This window comes from Dermacentor albipictus, unplaced genomic scaffold (assembly GCF_038994185.2).
Source record: "Dermacentor albipictus isolate Rhodes 1998 colony unplaced genomic scaffold, USDA_Dalb.pri_finalv2 scaffold_13, whole genome shotgun sequence".
NCBI lineage: Eukaryota > Metazoa > Arthropoda > Arachnida > Ixodida > Ixodidae > Dermacentor > Dermacentor albipictus.
In genome coordinates, this window is record NW_027225567.1 from 4,294,385 (window position 1) to 4,314,147 (window position 19,763).

General features: G+C 45.8%; 1 long non-coding RNA gene across 1 annotated transcript; it reads right to left on the bottom strand.

Moving 5' to 3' along the window:
* Positions 1-13,713: 13,713 nt before the first annotated feature.
* On the bottom strand, positions 13,714-18,474 carry LOC135912993 (uncharacterized). Its single transcript, XR_010567867.2, has 3 exons — positions 18,457-18,474; positions 17,314-17,394; positions 13,714-13,810 (listed from the first exon to the last, which is right to left on the bottom strand). It is a non-coding gene; the product is annotated as an uncharacterized lncRNA (long non-coding RNA).
* Between the last annotated feature and the right edge of the window lie 1,289 nt (positions 18,475-19,763).

Here is a 19,763-nt window from a genome sequence, read left to right on the forward strand (position 1 = left end):
GTCGGGCGATCTCGACACTGCCACCATTTGAAGGAGTTGAAGGTCGTAGAGAGGAACTCGGTGAACAGGATTTATTTACAGTATTTACACCTTAGACAAGACATACATCGACACTCTAGCGTGACTCCCATATGGAGCCCGCAAGACTAACACACAGCAAACAGCTTACGAGCACACAGCTCACGAGGACATTTCTAGCACGACAACGAGCACGCAGCTCACGAGTACATTTCTAGCACGACAACGAGCTCTCAGCTCACTAGTACATCTCGAGCACGACAACGAGCACACTCTAGCAGCCCACACTCGCTGCTTATAAGCTCTCCGCTCGACGTCATAGTTCGACGTCATTCAAGATGACCCGCCCTTTTGGAGGAGGATGAGGGCTGTCGACTTGGAGGAGGATGAGGGCTAACATACACGTGCCGCACACACACACACTGGTGTAAAGGTCTGGAGCCGACGTCAGAGGGGCTTCGTAGAACTCTGCGCCGTGTCTGGTGTCTCGAAAAGCTCATGGGGAGGTTCCGCCAATTACCTCCCCTCGAAGACTCCCCTGAGCTGACCCCACGCCACGTGGCTGCCGGTTATCCGCCGTTCTCTGAAGTGCGCCCCGTCCCGGTTGGATTGGCACGTTGCACCCCGTATGGCCATTCCTAACAGTTCCTCTATGGCCCGGAAAATCTCGCCTGGCCAGTGCTGGCAACCGCTGGGCAGGAAGAGAATGGCTGGCGAGCCATTCTCTTCCTGCTGAGCGCAGGGGTTGCTCTCTGCAACCGCTGCGTACTTGGAATGCCTTCAACCGTCTCACAACAACTGGCACAGAAGAGTCGATCCCGGCAACACAATACCGCTCAGCGTTCAAATGCCCGGAATTAGCTGTTAACCTACCAGGCTTCCTATCAAAATTTCAATGCAAGTCACTCGACTGCGAATCCTAAATTTTGCCCCAAAGATTTGTGCCGCCAAAGCGAGCGTTCACGTTCCTCTTGAGTTCGACCAAACCCGACCGTCGCGCTGCACAAGAGTAAAGGTTTACGCAGAACTGAACCGAAGGCTCTTAAATACCAATACCCAAATATAACTTAAGCAGCCTAAGTTAACGAACAGCCTGTTCTTATCCTATCACAGTGGCGTGCTTATCTCATGTACTGTTGCCACTGAACCGTCTGGCCAACTCCACAGGTACGCAATCACAAACGCGATGGCTTTGTGGTCTCTATTCAGAACGCGTACTTGCGTCATACACAAAGTTTTTATCAGGCTTACTCACATTTGCTTCTTTAGCCCACACTGGACACGTTCCTTAACCGATCAACCAAACTTGCGTAAATTACGCAACACAGAGGAAACTTCGAAGAAATGTGTCTTCTAATAACTAGTTCTACGCACGCGTACTAGAGAAGTCAGACTACGGCTGCCCTCAGCACACACGAGCAACCCAGTCATAAACATTCTGCTTCCTTCCGTCCACACAGGACACGCGCTAAAGGAGTTCTTCTCAGTGCATATCAAGCACTTACTGAAAATCTACGCGCTTAACCTTAGAAAATAAAAAAAAGCTTATAAGAAAAAGAAGGTAAACTAAAACACATGCGCGTTACCATAGGTCTCTCAGCGATAACCTTTACTCAGGTTACTCGCACACACACAAAAAAGAAAGCCTATGCACTCATTAATGAACATCTCGCGAGACCACATGTTTACATAAAACACCTATTTCAAACCTCGGAGCTTCTCGAACAAAAACCAGCAAAGCTCATACTTTTACATATTGAAAGAAACGTAAAACGCGAACATTATCCGATGCTCAAAAAATAAAACAAAACAACATGCTTTACTTCTACGGAAGCTCTCTTGGCCTCCCGTTCCGAACGTTTACGCCTGACTCATACTTTTGAGCCATATTCGAGGTGGTCTCGGTTCGAAAGCTACTCTGGCTACCGAGGAATAACAAAAGGGCTGACTCACTATCAGCTCCCCCAAGACGTTACAGTCCCCTGCAAATTTGCGTCCTGGCGCCCCGTTTTCATCACGACCTCGATTGACCGCGTCGCTACTCCCCACCTGGTCTCGTCTTGCCACCTTGCGCTCCCTCGCCCTGCAGGCTGAGCTTCGCAAAGAACGACGGAACGACGAGGAATTTAACTGCCCCGTGCCCTTTGTCCGCGTCCGTGCAGAACATGCTTCTCGGTCTCCTTTTGACCGGTGGCTCGAACGTGTTGGGTGCGTCAACATCGTCATGGACGACCGCACCTTCCTTTTCCTCGCGCACTGCCCTTTTGGGTCTCTCGCCGTCTTTGGCTTCGCTACATTAGTCACCGTCTTCTGATCTTTACGTCGCTTCTTTTTATGGTGCTTTTTATCGTCCAGCTCGCAAATCACTTCGGCACGCATATCTGACTCGACATGGGTGCTCGCGTCTGTCGGGCCAGCAGTACTCTCTACTTCGCTAGCAACCTCGTTAACTTTACATGCGACGCACACACGCGGTGACTGTCCCAATTTGTTCGCAGCTGGCCTAGCTGTCTTTACAGTCCTCTGTTGACACAGCACCTCGTCGCTTTCACTATGGCCTTTAACGGCCTCTGCTGCCACTGAGGCATCGTTAACTGTTAGCACTTCGAGTTCACTTATGAACGTGCTGCTAATCTCGCAGGTGCTACTTTCCTCGGCTTTCAACTGATATCTGCTGTCTACTTCCTCCCACATTCGCTGCGTCCAGCCTACAGATTCCTCAAGCCGCTCTTGACCTCGTGCGCTTAACTGCTGCAAATTTTGTGTCTGTTCCTTCACTGCTACAATTTCTTTTTCTACCTCTTGCCGTTTCTGCTCACGCTCTTGACGTTTTCGCTCGCGCTCTTGGCGTTCTTGCTTAATTGATTTTGCTGTTCCTGTCTTTTTCTTAGAATTCCGTTACCAATTTGTTCTATGAATTTCAAATCATTGTTACTTGCGAGAATGGTTTTACGACTCTCTGATTCCTTCAAGTCCTTCTATACGTCTACCTCGAGCTCATCACACAACCACAACAGGTCAGCTCCCGTTAAACACATTAGGACCATGGTCGCTACTTTAGGCTTTGGCTCTGCTGTCACACAATACTTGCTGTGATACCCACGCAAATCAAAATACAAGTAAAAGATCCCCAGCGAATCAAATTCCAAAACACAGAGAAATTGAAGCCTGGTAAAACTTACAGCCAAAACCAAGCGCTTACCCACTGAAGCAGCACCATATCACCAGTCCTTCTCCGCCATATCCAGTTAGTTGCAAGAGGTGGTCTATCCCAAGTCCCCTCCAACTTGATCAGGATACCGGTCGGTCACCAAGTGCCAACGTCCGTCAGCTGCTGTTGCTGTCTCCGAGTCGTAGGCCGATTTAGGAGCCGTAGGCCGATCTAGGAGCCATAGGCCGATCTCACCGCTGCCATTCAGTTGTCGGGGTTGGAGCGGTCGTAGTTGTAGGGAGGACCTTGGGGTGACAAAACTAGGCGAGCAGGATTTATTTACACTATTTACATCTTAGACAAGACATACATCGACAGTATAGCGTGACTCCCATATGCAGCCCGTAAGACTAACATACAGCAAACAGCTTACGAGCACACAGCTCACGAGTACATTTCTAGCAAGACAACGAGCACGCAGCTCACGAGTACATTTCTAGCACGACAATGAGCTCTCAGCTCACTAGTACATCTCGAGCACGACAACGAGCCTACTCTAGCAGCCCCCATTCGCTGCTTATAAGCTCTCCGCTCGACGTCATAGTTCGACGTCTTTCAAGATGACCCGCCCTTTTGGAGGAGGATGAGGGCTAACATACACGCGCCGCATACACACACACTGGTGTAAAGGTCTGGAGCCGATGTCAGAGGGGCTTAGTAGAACTCTGCGCCGTGTCTGGTGTCTCGAAAAGCTCATGGGGAGGTTGCGCTAATTACCTCCCCTCGAGGACTCCACTGAGGTGACCCCGCGCCACGTGGCTGCCGGTTATCCGCAGTTCTCTGAAGTGCGCCCCGTCCCGGTTGGATTGGCACGTTGTCCCCCCGTACGGCCATTCTTAACAGGGATGAAGGAGGAAAGCTTGATTCGGCTTGTGCACTCCTTCGTGATCAGCCATGTCACCTACGTTGCAGCCTTCCACAACTGGATGCAGTGTGAAAAGAATGAGATCAAGGCCGTGATACGCTGAGCTTACAAGGCGACGCTCGGACTATTCGAGTGTACGAACACCAACAAGCTACTGAGCCTGGGAGTACACAATACCCTCGAGGAAATTGCGGAAGCGCGACTGACCGCCAAGCTGGAGCGGCTCTCTATGACCGAAGCCGGCAGACGCATACTTCAATACTTGGGCTTCACGCCCGGGGCGAAAAAGGCGAGTAGCGACGTTTCTGTCCCAGACGGGACCAGGTGCCGGATTCGGGTAGACCTCATCACGAGAAACATGAACCCGGAGTTTAAGAAGGAGAGAAGAGCGGTGAGGGCCAAGGCCCTCATCGACTTTCACGCCAAGGACGAGCACGCAAGGTTTGTGGATGCGGCAGAATACCAGGGAGACAGCGCGGCGTTCGTAGCTACCGTCATCGAGGCGTCGTGTGGCGCGACGAGGGCAGTGGCGAGCTTACGGGTCCGCGAGGCTTGTCACGCGGAGGAGGTGGCCATTGCCCTGGCCATTGCCGACCCCGGGTGCCAGACGGTGTTGTGTGATTCGCGAAGTGCAGTGCGGAATTATGCCAAGGGCAAAGTGTGTGGTGAGGCTGTGCGCGTTCTGTGCTCGGCTGACCTGCAACGAGACAATAGGTATGTTAGAATCAAGTGGTTCCCGGCGCACGCGGGCAACAATGCGTCGGAGTAGCACGATAACCACAACGAGACGGCACACGCAGTGGCGCGAGCGCTAACCAACCGCGCCGCTGCAATCGACCGTCCAACGTGGTGTAGTGCCAAGGACCGCATGACGGCGTTCAACGAACTTACACAGTTACACCGCCTGGCTCAAAGGACTTTCCTACTCCCGCACCCGCGGCTGAGCCGAGCGGAGGCGGTGCTGTTCAGACAATTGCAAACTGGTTCCTTACCCACCGCAGTGTTAATGAATCATCTGTACCCGAAATTATATGTGAGTGATGTGTGCCGCGTGTGCCAGCGGGAGAGGGCCACCCTGACGCACATCCTCTAGGATTGCACCAAGTTCCCCGACGAAGCTTCGACAAGTGCAACAATTACGCCACGACTCGCGGCTGCCGCGGAATGCTACGACCATGAAGCCAAACCTGGGCCGTCCAGCAGGTCTCGGCGGCTCTTGAAAGACAAAGGCCGAGCGAAACTGGCGGAACGTTGCCCCTCAGGGCGACCGACCGCGGGAGTAACACGTGCTGGAGTTGAGTAGAGACCCCCCGCTGAGAAGACGTCAGGGCCCGCGTCACAGCGCCATTTAGTCATGGTGTTGTTCTGCAGGCGACTAAATGAAGTTGTTTTTTCTTTTGACCAATCGCGGTGGGCTGATTGCAGAATTGGAACAGAAAGTTTTGGAATAGTTTTACGTTACTACGCCCAAAGGCGCACATTGCAACTAACTTATTTCCCGACCGTATTTCGTCCTTTCCTTATCTTTACGCCGCCCTATCGATGAACATGCTAAACCAATTTCCCCATATTTTAATTGTAGTCCATACGGTGCCTACTCCGTGCAGTGTTATAATGAAGGCTCTTTTGTTTAAAAGCATGTAGCAATGACTGTTTGCAAGTACATACATAACAACTGCTAAACACGGCACAGTGTGGGCAACAAAATTCTGAGTAATATACCATCGGTCGGTTCTACACACTCGTTGCTTGGAGAAGTAGGATATATATATATATATATATATATATATATATATATATATATATATATATATATATATACTGTAGTTGTTATCCGTAAGACATGTATGAAGGTACGTGGTGAGGTGTGAATTGTGAAATAATTAAGAAAATAACAATAAGAGGGGACGCTTTTTGCTCGTTTAATGGGAATGTAGTTGCAAAGAGAAAAAGAAGCACAGCATAAATGAACTCGGAATTGTTAACCAGGGCTAAGCCCTGCACTGGGGGTGGGCAATAGAAAACGGAAGATTAAAAAAGAGGGAGAAATCCCACTTTTGATGTGTATTGGAGTCGTCGACGTAATGGGACGCCTAACTTCACTCGTCGGCGCAGTGCTCTTGTGGCCTTCCGCAGCTGTGATGTACGTGACCAAGGCACCAAGCTCTTGCTCATTGAGTAAGGTATTTAGTATAGCTGGATTTGAGGGGTGCAGAGGGTAAACTTTCGCCTTTGTAGAACGGGCAACAGCACTGAAAGTGTCATTTGCTCCTCATCTTTGTACGTCGACCTCCCCCACTTTCTAGGGGCGAGCAGCGAATCGCGTTCTTGTTCTGGTAAACCTTCCTGCCTTTTTTTTTCTTGCATCTTGCGCTCTGTCTCTCAAAGTTTCCACCCGAATAACCGTTGCAATAGGCGCTATCGTTCATTCTTCTGAAGAATGACTATGCATTGGTGAATGCTATTCCCGGCGTAATGGTCAAAGCAGTCTTCACTTCGGGGAAGACAAGGTAACAGACCCACTTGCATAAAAGGGTCGAATTGCTGTATACGATAATGCGAGAAATCAGGTGAATGCCGCTTCTTTAATGCCATATTATGTGATAGTTTGCTTAGGTTCTTGACAGATGAAAAGCATATCTTGTAGAATATATGTTAGAATATACAGCATATTCAGGCCCATTATCATACAAACGACAATCCTATATGGTTAAGCTCAACAAATAAGCAATTAATGCGTGGCCTGGATTTCCGAGTGCACGTCTATTTATGAGTTTGCAAAGAACTCGAATCAGAACAATATGGAAGTTATTTTGAGGGAAGGGTACCTTAAGGTAAAAGCGACTTAGGTATCACCACATTACTCAGCATCTTTAGCTACACGTACACATTGGAAAACAGATAATAAAAGTTATGTGGAGTTTAAAATGCATGAATAGCTTCTTTTTCACCACAAATGGCAAATCGGTTCAGCGGAAGCCCTTAATGTAGAGTAAAATATATGAAAGTGAAAAATAGGGAAGGCTTTGGAATAATTAGTGGTGGCATCCGCATGTAACTGTAGGAATGCAACATCGGTGGCCGACGACATTACGCCGTGAATTAGGAATTTGTCTACAAACAACCTGCATTGCGCTAATATAAATAGCGCATAAATAAACATTGCGAACAGAACGCGCGTTGCAGACGCAGTATCTTGGCAGCGAAGAGAATACAAACCATTTGCAATCAATAAAATGTAAACTTAACATCTAAGAGAGTACGTTGCAGCTGCCAGTGATTTGTTTGGTTTTAAACAAGTTACTTGATGGCGCCCAAGAGCATATCCTTTTCGAAGCTTCAGGAAGACGTTATCAATGAAAGACTCATTGGCTGCAGGCTAGAACGTTTATTAGTGAAAAAAAAAACACAGGCGGATTTCACTAGGCGTACATATTTCGGAAGGAAAAAAGGGCTGCCGGCAGTGCCCAGACGGTTAATTGCTGTCGATAGCCAGGCGAGTTTCTCAGTTTCATCTCATGAGCAAAAGAAAAAGTTGGGATAGTGGTCAACATTCCTCGCTTGTTCAATTCAATAGATAAATTTTGAACCGTCATGTGCCAACAATAATCCGATGCTGGTATAGACCGCGGTATCCGCGATGTGGCCCTTCTGCTGCTTTGTATTCTTCTGGTGTTTAGCTGGATCTTCCGGGACCCTACGGTCTCCAGGGGATGGGCCACTAATTCGCCAGCACGCGAGTATCTTTCGAAAGCGCCCTCTCATAGCCAGCGTCATCTTCCTCGGCCGCCTTCTATATGTGGTGCGCTCTGGCATGTGTCTCTCATGCCTCGTGCTGCGAGCTGACAGAAGACGAATCTTTTCAGGTTGGAACGTTTCTGAGCTCTATCATGGAATGTTCGGTTCGACCAGGCGTGTCCACGGGACGGTGCACTCCAGCACCCGCATCTGGCCAAGCTGACCGAAGACCGGGCGCGCCTCTCCAACGCCGGACCACGTCCTCACCATGTGGTGCCGGAGAAGAGTCGCGTAAACTGGGTTCTGCATCACAGTATTGGACACGCGTATCATTCCACAACTTGGCGTTCGGCAGATCCCATTCACGTAACAACACCTGGGTTTCATCTGAACGGGGCTGGTTCGGCAATTTGGCTCCTGAACCGCTGGCCGCACCATGTTCTAGCCGGAGTGCGAACCAGCGTGCCGATATGCCGAGTGAATCGGCCGTCTACACTCTAAAAACAAAGAGAGTGCCGGGCACTCTCTTTGAGGGAGTAGCGGCTTGTCCCATATTTCACTGTCTTTTTCGAGAGTAGATCGACCCTCTATGAGAGAGAGTAGGTCAACTCCTGTTGACAGAGTTTTGTTACTCCACCCCAAGGGATTGCTAGTACTCTTCCGCAGAGTGCTAATACTCTCACAGCACGGCTAATGGCACTCCACCAGACCGAGTACTTCTACTCCCCCAAACAGAGTGCTAGTACTCTTCTCAATACCCCCTTAGCGAAGGTCCTGGCCACGCATGCAGGCAGGAAATCAGATCAAATTAGGGTCGCTGATATACCGTTCATTAGGCGGCTCCTCAGAGTCAGTGGCCCAATTCCAAGCGGCCTCCAGAATAGGCGTGAGCAAAGTTATGCAGGATTTTAAAGTCATTTTTCCTGGCTATTTGCTGCCTACCATGAGGCGTGACTGCTCGGAATCGGCCTATGCGTATGCGTCCCGAACGCCACTGCGGAGAAAAGAAAAAGCTAATTAACACTTACTTAATCCGCAATTGTCTTCGCACATTTCACAATCAGGAGACACGTAGTCTGATTAGAACACAATAGTCGAGGGAATCACATACTTATGGAGAACCACATTGCTCTATACATCACGTGGATTCGAACCCGCGTACACTCGCATCTATACAATTCAAAGCACACATCGTAACCATTACACCATAGAGCCACCACGCTGAGTCGTGTTCTTTTAGAGGTTATATATATAACAAATGTACTTGAGGAATCGGCTGCGGTGGGTAGAGTTTCTCTGCAGTGTGCTGTGCTGTTGTGTACTGGAATACGTTTGCGTTTGCATCATTTCCATTCCTTGCTACGACTAACGAAAGAATACAACGTAGACGACGACGTGAGAACTATTCACGGCTTGTCGTCACTCCAGGAAAATAACAAATGTGCCGTTCAGCTCACGATCGAGTGCTTTTCCAGTCCATGCATTATATGTTCTCCGAAAATACGCGGATACAAAGTATCGTGCCAACCATCCACGTATATGAATTTAAGTCGCGCGTATACTGGTGAGCATTTCTGTTTATTTTTTCCGCCAGTTCCATTCGTATGTGATGTGGTCAACTTAGACGCCAGTACCAGGTATTTCGACGTGCCTCACGCTGCCGTGAAGGCGTTCTTTTCAAGTGCATTAATTTAGAGTTCGGTTCAGTCCGCTGTGAGCTGTTTTCCTGCATTAGCAGCGGATCGTTAGCGTTTTGAAGAGCATGCATTCCAGCATTTGGAGACTGCTTATGCCGATAGCCGCGTCACATGCATTGGCACGCATGTTTAAATGACTAATGTGTCCACTTGTTACGCGTGCACTGCTCGTATCCTATGGTAGTGCTCGTTCTAAAAGCTTCGAAGACCATCTACATTCATACGTGTGTTCAATATATATGCACAGGATGGACTTGCCAGCTAGTTGGTTGAGCATTTTAGAAGAAACAGCGCAACGCAAGGACAACGCAAAAACATGGACCACACCACGAAGCGCTGGTGTGGTTGATGCTTTTTTTCGTCCTCGTGTTTGCGCTGTTTCTTCTTCCACGATACACGCACACCACAGGTACGCGAAAGTTTAGGTGCATAGGGCGTTAACTTTGTTTTCCCCGTTTCCTCTCAGTGTCAATGGCACGATGCGTTGCCCGGAATTGCGCACGCTTACCCCCATATTCAGAAATGCATCATAACTTGAAGCCCATGCTTGACTTGATCTAAATGACGCAAGTCGTGAACGCACGAAAAGAAAGGCAGTGAGCGTCTGGGGGACGTTCGCACCAGGCGTCGTTTATATACAGTCAAGCATGAGCTTTGTATTAAGATACATTTCTGAATACGGGGGTTAGTCATCTACTTCTCACAGAAAATGTCGACGAAACGCCCACCAAAACCAGGCAGATTCGTAAACTTAACTAGGCAATACGAAGCTCCATAGAAAAAGAGCGGTATTAGAAGCTTTCAGTATTTTGCTTTACTCCAAAATGGTTGCGCTCTCGTGGCTTCAATGTACAGAGATAGTGCAGCGTTAGCTATAAAGCATGAATTTCCGAACTCCATGGCAAAATGAGCTTGTAAAATTATTTAGGTGCTAGAATCCAGGGTTTGTAGCGATCCTTGAAACCCCTTTATTTCTAAAATGCCATTTTCAAGGCATTGAAAACCCTGGAATTTTTAGAAGTACTGGAAAGTCCTTAAATTTGTACACTTGGCTAAACTTAGCAGACATTGCCAAGCGTTTTTTTTTCCCTTCTGTGACACTCTTCGCATGTCACAGAGAATTGTCTGTGGAAGTAATAGAAGGAAAGCGACATCCTTAAAGTTGCAATTACAAAGGAGCTGCAGATACCAGTTTTAGGCACATGGAACCGGCGACAAATGTACTTGGACGAGCAGAAGCAGGAAGCTCAACAGTTGAGGCATTCGAAGAAAAGCCGTGATGAGTAAATCGAGAGCTACAGACACAATAAAAAGAAATTACAAATGACTTGCTTATTTGGTGGTGAAAAGCTGAGGCAACAGATGACATCACATACACTGTCAAACCAAACAGTATTAAAAAACTGCAAATGTTGCAGGTCCAAGTAGTTAATTGTGCTATTGCAGAAAAACTGAGCGCTTTCTTGAAATGCTTCCTTGTGTGCATTTAGTGATGGGTGGTGAAAGGCAAATTAGCAGTGTTTCAAATGTTTGAAATCAGTGAAATGCGATTTGTTTTGTATTCTTTTGTTTGCATTAAAGTGAACGATGTTGTTGAGCAAGTTATTGCCTGTCCAAACTACTAAAAAAATCGCACGACGTCCTTGAAGTTACTGTGTCGGGGCCTCGAAAGTTCTTGAAAACCATTGCATTTTTTTTCTTCAATATTGCTACGAACCCAGTAGAACAACTGTCATGGAGTAAAAGCCTTGGCTGAACAGGGGCTTATACGAAGAGCACAGGAAGACTAGAAATGCAGTAGTAGGCATGGAAGGCCCTGAAAAAAATATGCGACATCTGCTCGTCTGCCTTATGTTTCTGCATTGACTGTCACATTTTTAATAGAAGTGCACTTACTGTTCTACTCCAATAAACGCAACATGACCAACTCCAGTGTGGGGCAGTCCTTCAGCCAGTGCAGAACTCTTTCTGTACATCCCTGTCAGCTCTCATTTTTCCAGCATTGTAGTACAAGATTTGTTAAACTGGTTTCGCAGAATATGAGCAGTATACTCCTAAATTAGCTGCTTATTTGTATGCACAAGTTCAGGTCCTCAGTTTCGTTGCATGACGAATTGCCATACCTCAATTGATACAAGAAAAAATGTTATTAGAGTTTAATAAAATCCAAACAGTAATAATCCCAACAATATAATGACATACATTTCTTTTGGTATGTATACAGCCCATGTCTTGGCACTGTATAAATTCAACTATACATCGCAAGTAATGTGTCCTGACCACTATTCTTCACATGTGTAAAACCATCACAGCAAATCTTCAACAAATATCACAGTGATTAGTGACATACACTTTGTAACTGCTTTATATGAGCATAATGTATACAAATGGTCCCTGTGTACCTACACACGACTAGTGCCACCAGAGTACTATTACTCACAGGTGTAAAACCAACAAAGCAGTTCTTTAAAAATATCAGAGCGCTTAGTGACGTGCATCCTGTAACTCCCTTGTAAAAGCTTAATACAAACACGTGATCACACAGAAAGCTAGCAGTGCACCTACATGGAAATATCACCGCCTCAATACTAATTCACAAGTGTAAAATCAACCAAGCAGTTCTTTAAAGAATATCACAATGCTTAGTTACATACATTTTGTAACTAGCTGATATAAGCTTTATACAAACATGAGAACATACCCAAAGCTATCGGTGCACCTACATAGAAGTGCGGCCATCTGAACACTATTATTTGCAAGTGTAAGCTCAACAGAACAGTTCGCTATAGTGACGCCCATTTTGTAACTGCCTTATACAAGCTTAGTGCAAGCACAAGAATGCAGAAAAAAATAAATTAAAAACTTGCTCTATGAATACAGAAACAGATCAACACAAATGGTAAACACCGCTTTGAAGACACGTGACCGTAACAAAGTGCAGTGCTGTGCCGGTTGAAACTGCCATCCACAAAAGTATTGAGCAATGCTTAAACCACACGCAATAAAGTGCTGAAAGACTGCGTTTCTAACGTACCTATTTTAATTCAAATTTCTTGAATATAGGGCTCTCTTGCAGATAAGGCATCTGATCCAACTGACCTGATTTTACACCTGCTAAATGCATACAATGCACTCAGATATAACTGGTAATAATAATTATAAAAGGCATTTAAAAACTTGATAGTATGATGAAGATGCATGACTAGAAAAGTTCTGTCCCCCTCGTACTTGTTAAAAAGGTGTAAGTACGACACATGTTCTTTCTTTCCGCAATTTTTGCATTAATGGACACCCGGGAACCCCGAACCCCCAAAAAAGAAGATACTGCTGTGTTAATAGTGTTGTGAATAATTTTTTATGAAAGCTTTTTACAGACAGGTTGCAGTCTCGTTTCTGGATGTTGAGCTGTATCATGCAAAATAACATGGAAAGTGGTCACATGGGAGCATGACACTATGCCATAATGTTCGTTTCAGTTCACTCTCTTGCCCTACAAGTCACTGCTCACTGTGACCAGTGATGGAACAGCAGTGTCTGTGTGATTTTCATCACACTTCTGTCCTATGCCTTCCTTACCAGAGTTGGCGGCACATAGATACCCAAATTTCGAGAGTGTTGCTTTCTCAGGTGGTTGTTTTTGATTTGCTCAATATCAGTTGGCACTTCAGCTGCATCAAACTTCTTTTTTACCTCTTCAACAACAACATAAACAACAATCTTATGACACCTGTGTTGTCCTTCTAGTTGCCTACAAAGACCAGTTAATCTAGCAACAACACTGAGAGTCTCTACTATCTTCTAATGGGGAAGAGGTGTGTCCCACCATGTGTTCCACATTGTTGTCGCTATATGGACTGGCTGGGGAGGCAACAACTGTAATATGTTTGCATATCTTAAAGTGATGCTTGTACTGTGTTATAACACCTAACTTAGTCTTGCACTTGCTGCACAAGAACACTGGCTCACAGTCGCGGTGAAAAGCTTTTGTATGTTGAGCAAATGAGTTGTATGCACTACAAAAAAAGTCACAGTGATAGCACACATGTTGCGCTACCAGGCCTGGTGCAATTCCTTCTGACACTGCTGCTGACGCCGACACACTCCTGCTTGCCTCGTACACTGTTGCAGCTGCAGTAGACATGGCCGTCTCTGTATCTATTGCTGCCGTGCCACCTGTCATGCTAACTTCAGGTGGTATCGGGCTCACTTCTGCAACAGAGATGTCGTTTGCCCCTTGAGGGCTCTCGTCATCAGGGCCAATAATTTCGTAGGCATTGTCTCCTGCATCGAAGAACCAAGAAGAACAGCCTGAATTATTAACCATAGCTCTAAAAAGTACGGACATCAAAACTTAACCACACGCTTTGCACATCAGTGACCAGGCTTAATGACTAATACTTGCAGGAGGAGTTACACAATTGTGTGTGTACATTACAGTTAAGCCTCATTAGAAGAGATACTCAAGAGGCATGAGAAACATGTCTCTCAACACCAAAAATTTTAAAACACTGAGGAGCCAGACTAGATCACATTATTATGCATCATCACTGAAGTATGTTTAGATATATCTGAAGGAATAATTGCTCAAGGTGGCTTAAAGGGCCCCTAAACCACTTCTTGACATTTTTTGAACATTTCAAGTAAACACGCGCATCAAAATCAGAATGCCGTCACAATTGACGATGCCAAATGCCACAGTGCTACGCACTGTGGGACCACCACAATATGAAGAAAACGACCCCTTGCGCCTCTCTGGACCTATCCTGCACCCCCCAGTGTCTTCACTGTGTCCGTGTTTGTGCGCTGCTTCACCAGCAAGGTACTATGATCACTCACCAACTAGCCCAACTTTCCACGTTACTGACCCCCCAGTTTGTCCTGACATCACCAGGCTGTCTCTGATGATGTCACCAGTTTCCGGTGCTGTCGATTGGTCGAACGAAAGTGTACGACTGCCGGCAAGGCCTGCAAGCAAATACACACTCCTTCTTCCTCGTCGCGTTGCTCGCGATGCCATTGTGAGCAGCCAATGGGGGCAGAGAACAGAAATGCCAACAGAAGGGTCTCCCTATGAGGCTCTTCAACTAGAGTCACCATACAGTTCCATTGTATTGGCGAGGTCATTAGCGCCACCCTTCGCAGGACGACGGGCCTGCGCGGCAGCAACAGAGCTCGTTGGCGATGGCCTGTCCCGTAACATTTGGAGGTGTACTAGGCGAGGAAAAGACGATACTGTCCAGATGGCGGGTACCAGATGAAAGAGTAAAATGAGCGGGGACTACTTTTCGATAATCAAACACGTAGCTCCACTATTACTGCATCGTTTCGAAAAATTCTCGTGGCTACGTGTTCGTTGCCTTAACATGTACAACTGCAACACCGCAACTAAATTTCAACCTCGGTGGTTTAGGGGCTCTTTAAAGAAGGCATTCACAGCTTTTTAGTTGCTGTAGATTGTGTTAGCTTCCTTCCTAACTTCTGGAAGGTAAACACTTCATTTTGCAAGCCTTGTTGCTCGCAGTGCCTTTGAGGTGCTCTTAGACGCTCATCAGCTTCAACTGTAGACACTTTCTGCCCTGCACTGTCCTCGTTGCCCTCCTTTTGTAGTTCATGCTAAAGAGACATGCGCAATTGACCTGTGTGAGGATTGCGTGATCTTTACGCCCTTCGGTGCACACAAGGTGCATGAAGTGAATGTGACCCGCCGTGGTTGCTCAGTGGCTATGGTGTTGGGCTGCTGAGCACGAGGTCGCGGGATCGAATCCCGGCCACGGCGGCCGCATTTCGATGGGGGCGAAATGCGAAAACACCCGTGTGCTTAGATTTAGGTGCACGTTAAAGAACCCCAGGTGGTCAAAATTTCCGGAGTCCTCCACTACGGCGTGCCTCATAATCAGAAAGTGGTTTTGGCACGTAAAACCCCAAATATTATTATTATTATTAAGTGAATGTGTCTAGGTTGTGTCCCTTCGAAGTAGTGAATACTTAAAAAGTCGTTAGTAACAAAGGTGACTCTTGTGTACAGCGTTGTTAACGTGGCAAACATCCGAAAACCAACCAAACCATTTTCAGATGTCTCTTACAACCAAGTGTATCTTGTAATGAGATTCTACTGCACTGAATATTTTTCATCTGTGGATCATCTGCATGTACATGTAGTCACAAAGACATGTTGTGTGGAATGGCGAATCAGGAAAAAGCTCGTACTCTTACTTTTTGTCCCTAACATGAGCAGCTGCTAACAATATGATAAAAAGCAGGTAATGAGGCTAGCATGGAACATAATCCTTCAGCTCTAAACAGTTTTTTGGGCCCGCATCATTCCCCCATGACATAAGGAAACAACTTGATTGCAGTAAGGGCTGCATGTGATCTGAGTTGATTGAAACAAACAATACGTAAGGTTGCCCTGTATGTAATTTTATCAGAGTGCTTTTTAGATGTCCTGCTGGCAATCCTGGCTGCACAATGTTTCTCATGGCTTTTGGCACGATTCCTTCCTTTTCCACTCCACTCTTTTTTCTGGTTTTATCCCCTTTCCCTTACCCCTTGCGTAAAATAGCACACCTGAAGTATCAAATCTGTTGAATTATTGTGTGTATCAAACCTGTTAACATGCGGGCTTCTCTGTGGTCTGTGTTGTATTTTTGCGCTGTACAAGTCAATTCACAATGAAAGATGGAATGTCCTTGATTTTAGTTTAATTGTGTGTATATATATATATATATATATATATATATATATATATATAGTGAAAGCTCGTTAATTCGAACTGTATGATTTGGTCCGGCCAAGCTCCACAGGAGTCCATGTATAAAAAAGTCCGTTAATTCGAACGCGAGAAGGTTCCCTCACGGATAATTCGAACTACGCTCGCCTGGCACACGGCCAGAGAAACGCGCCTACTGCCTACACACAAGGCTGTATTGCCTCCTAAACGGAGAGAACGGCGAGAGAAGGCAAAATCGGAAAAAAATCTAATCGACGCGGCGTCCGCCAGAAGGCAGCGGCGGCTGCCGCCTCTCCGTTCTACGTAACCTCCGAGACTTCTTGCGCGTTGCGAATCTCGGAGGCTTTGCAAATCTTGTGCAGCTGCTAATGTTGTGCGGAGATGGCACGGCAAGCGCCAAAACACAGCGAATCAAGTACGTCGCAGCTGCGCTTGCAATCAAGAACCAACGAATCAGGGCCTTCGCCACCTTCACATGTTCGGCGTCTTTGTCTCGGCAGTCTTCATCGGTTGTGTACCTCTGTTTCCAGCTTAGGAGGTATCGGCCGTCGCGATTCATTGTGATGGTGTTAAGCCTCTGCTAACGTTAGTTTCTGTGTGCATCGGTGGTGTGGCACAGTCGGACCCAGAGCTTCGACTTGAAGATAGCGTGTGCCCGCCGCACACGCCATCACTTTCTGACACGCCAAATTTCTGACATTCCCTACTGCTTCCAAATCGCAGTGTACTGTTGCGCTCCTTCACTTTCGTTAGTTCGAACTTTCGTTAATTCGAACTGAAGCGGCTTCCCCTTGCGGTTCGAATTAACGAGCTTTTACTGTATATATATATGTCTCTCTCATGTTTTTAAATATATGTACATTCAGGAGTGCCTGCATGCTCTTCTCCCCTGCTCCAGTGACGAAAAGGAAAGCCTTTTTATGTACCATAGTAAAACATTCACAGGTTTTCGCTGTACCCATTACATCACTTATCATATGAATCTGTCACAATACAGAGTAGCAGTGGTCCATAATACTAACCCATCCCAACATAACTATAACTTAGCACATACCGACATGCTGTGAAACAGCTGTTGCAAAGCCGCTGGTGCTGGCAATTTCCGCAGCACTGCAGTGGTACAGCCGAGTGCCACCTGTATAGTGAAAAATGCATATGCATGTTAGCAACTCACTAGTTGCTGATGGTTTCATAAGCTTTACACTACACAATAAAGTATTCTAGACAACTTTTTTGCAACAAATACACATAATTAGGACACCATTTAAAGACTAACACGATTATTTGCCCCCAATCCCTCACTCACTAAGGGATAATACTACTGAAACATCGGTGGAGAGCTCAGATTACCACAGTCCACAAAGGACAAGCTTTATTCGAGGAAAACAGCTATAACAGCGGTTAGTTTTCTTGATCATTTTGTGTGCTAGCTTTGATTTAAATGTCATGCAGTACTATAAAATATGAAGTGCCACATTTCTAGCAGCAGAAGGCGTCGTCAGCCTCATGGTACAACTGATTTTTGCACTGTTTGTGTCAGTGAGCCGACACATACAAAGAAAACCGAATTCACACATACATGTACAGTGCCAAGTGCACTCCTCCTTCTGAAAACGCAGCCGCCAGTTCCAATGCTGCTGAAAGGAAAGGTTATATAGAGTGCGAGACTGCATGGAACTACCACTTATGACTGTAAGTGTATGATCTGCTGATAGGAGAGGTAGTCACATGCTATTTCTAGTCTCTTTTAGAAGCATTACTAAAGGATGAATTAAAATCTATTCATAAGTCATGAATTTCACGCATCCCCAGTTTGGTTAAACAACTTGTGAGAAAAAGACATGTTTACCTGGAATAGCAACCTTTTTTCCTGCTGCAAAATGTTCCTTCGAATTAATGAAATAACTTTACAGCGTCATAATATATTGTGTTTCTCGCAACTACTTCCCGGCAGTGGCGAGTTACAGTGTTTATATCTGACTCATTGGGCGACAATACTGCCAAACACAAATGCTTCACGAACACGAGAACACGTCCCTCGCAGAAAATAGCAACCATATATGCCTCTGTGAGACATGATCGCACCTTTGTGGTCAAAATGTACATTAGAACGACACCACCATCTCATTAAAAAAAAGCCTCAGTACAAGGCAGCAGCCAACTGCATAATGTGAAATCGCAACTGATGTCCACTTACTGGTGGCCTGTGTTCGAGCCACTTCTGGCAGTTGACTGGGTGCTGAGAAATGCAAGTCCTGGGTTGTCCCTACAAAACATACAGGGTTATGTCAAATGTTGAAAATATATATACACCGGCATTTCATAAGTTGCAAAACAAATGAGCAAACTAATAAACAACTGTAATGTAAACAGAGTACACATAAGATAGGCTGTCAACTGGTAATGCATTACGCGAAAAACCTAATGCATAGGAAAGACTATATGTATACACACGAAGCTGACACAATTTAATTCGCTCTAGGTTTTTCCGTGCAGTATATTCAAATTTTTATGTCTTGTAGTTAAAGCAAAATTGGTGTAAATTACGCACTAAATTATGTACCCTGGAAAACTTTTCTTCAATATGCACCTGTGCGCGCTTCGAATGAGTAGCGTTGTAAAATTTGCGTACATGGCATTTAACATAGTGGCTGAACACGGATTCCGTTTGCACTGTGTCGTGTACATTGAGCTACATATATCTACCCCCCCTTTTTTGTACTAGCCATACTGCGTGCCATTGCACCTATACGCACGTCAATAAACCTCACGACACAGAAATAAAAAAAAGCGCCAATCACCCATGCCTGCATGTTGTAGTGGGCCTAACCTAACCAAGCATGGGCTGTTGCTTTTTACAGTAAACACAGGCACTGTGCTCATTGCAAGTACGTATCATGTCACTGAGCAAATATGCAATTTCATTGTACCACTATTTTTTTATCACATGGATGTATCTGTTGAGAGGCAAGACAAAAAGCAGTCACTTCTCAGAACTAATCAGCTTTTTCAAAACCAATTTCTAACATTTCAATGACATTTGCTGCTATGTGTTTGTCTCCAGAGAGCATACTTGATTTGACTTTCCAATCGGAGAAATTACATAAATATAACATGAAGATGACTGCCTGGAGCGCGTGAGAATTTTCATCTTGGTATAACATACTGTATCTTGATTTTGTTTACATTTGGTCAAATGGTACACCCAATATACCCACATACTAGTTTTCTTGTCCAAACTGCATGCCAATGTATTTTGATTTTTTGGCATAGGCTCCTCTGCACTAAGTGAAGTCGCGCTGCACTGGCTCTTTCACATCCTCGTGTCCTTGCAGCTGCCTTCTTGAGTTTTATAAAGCGGGTGCCTGAAAAATATCATATGCAAAAGTCAACACAAGGGCATGGTGCAAAACAACATCAAGACAGTCAAGGCCATGGCAATAAAAGAAAGTCTTAGCTCTTAGTCTTCTTAGTGAAATGCATGCAAAACATCCAAATGACTGC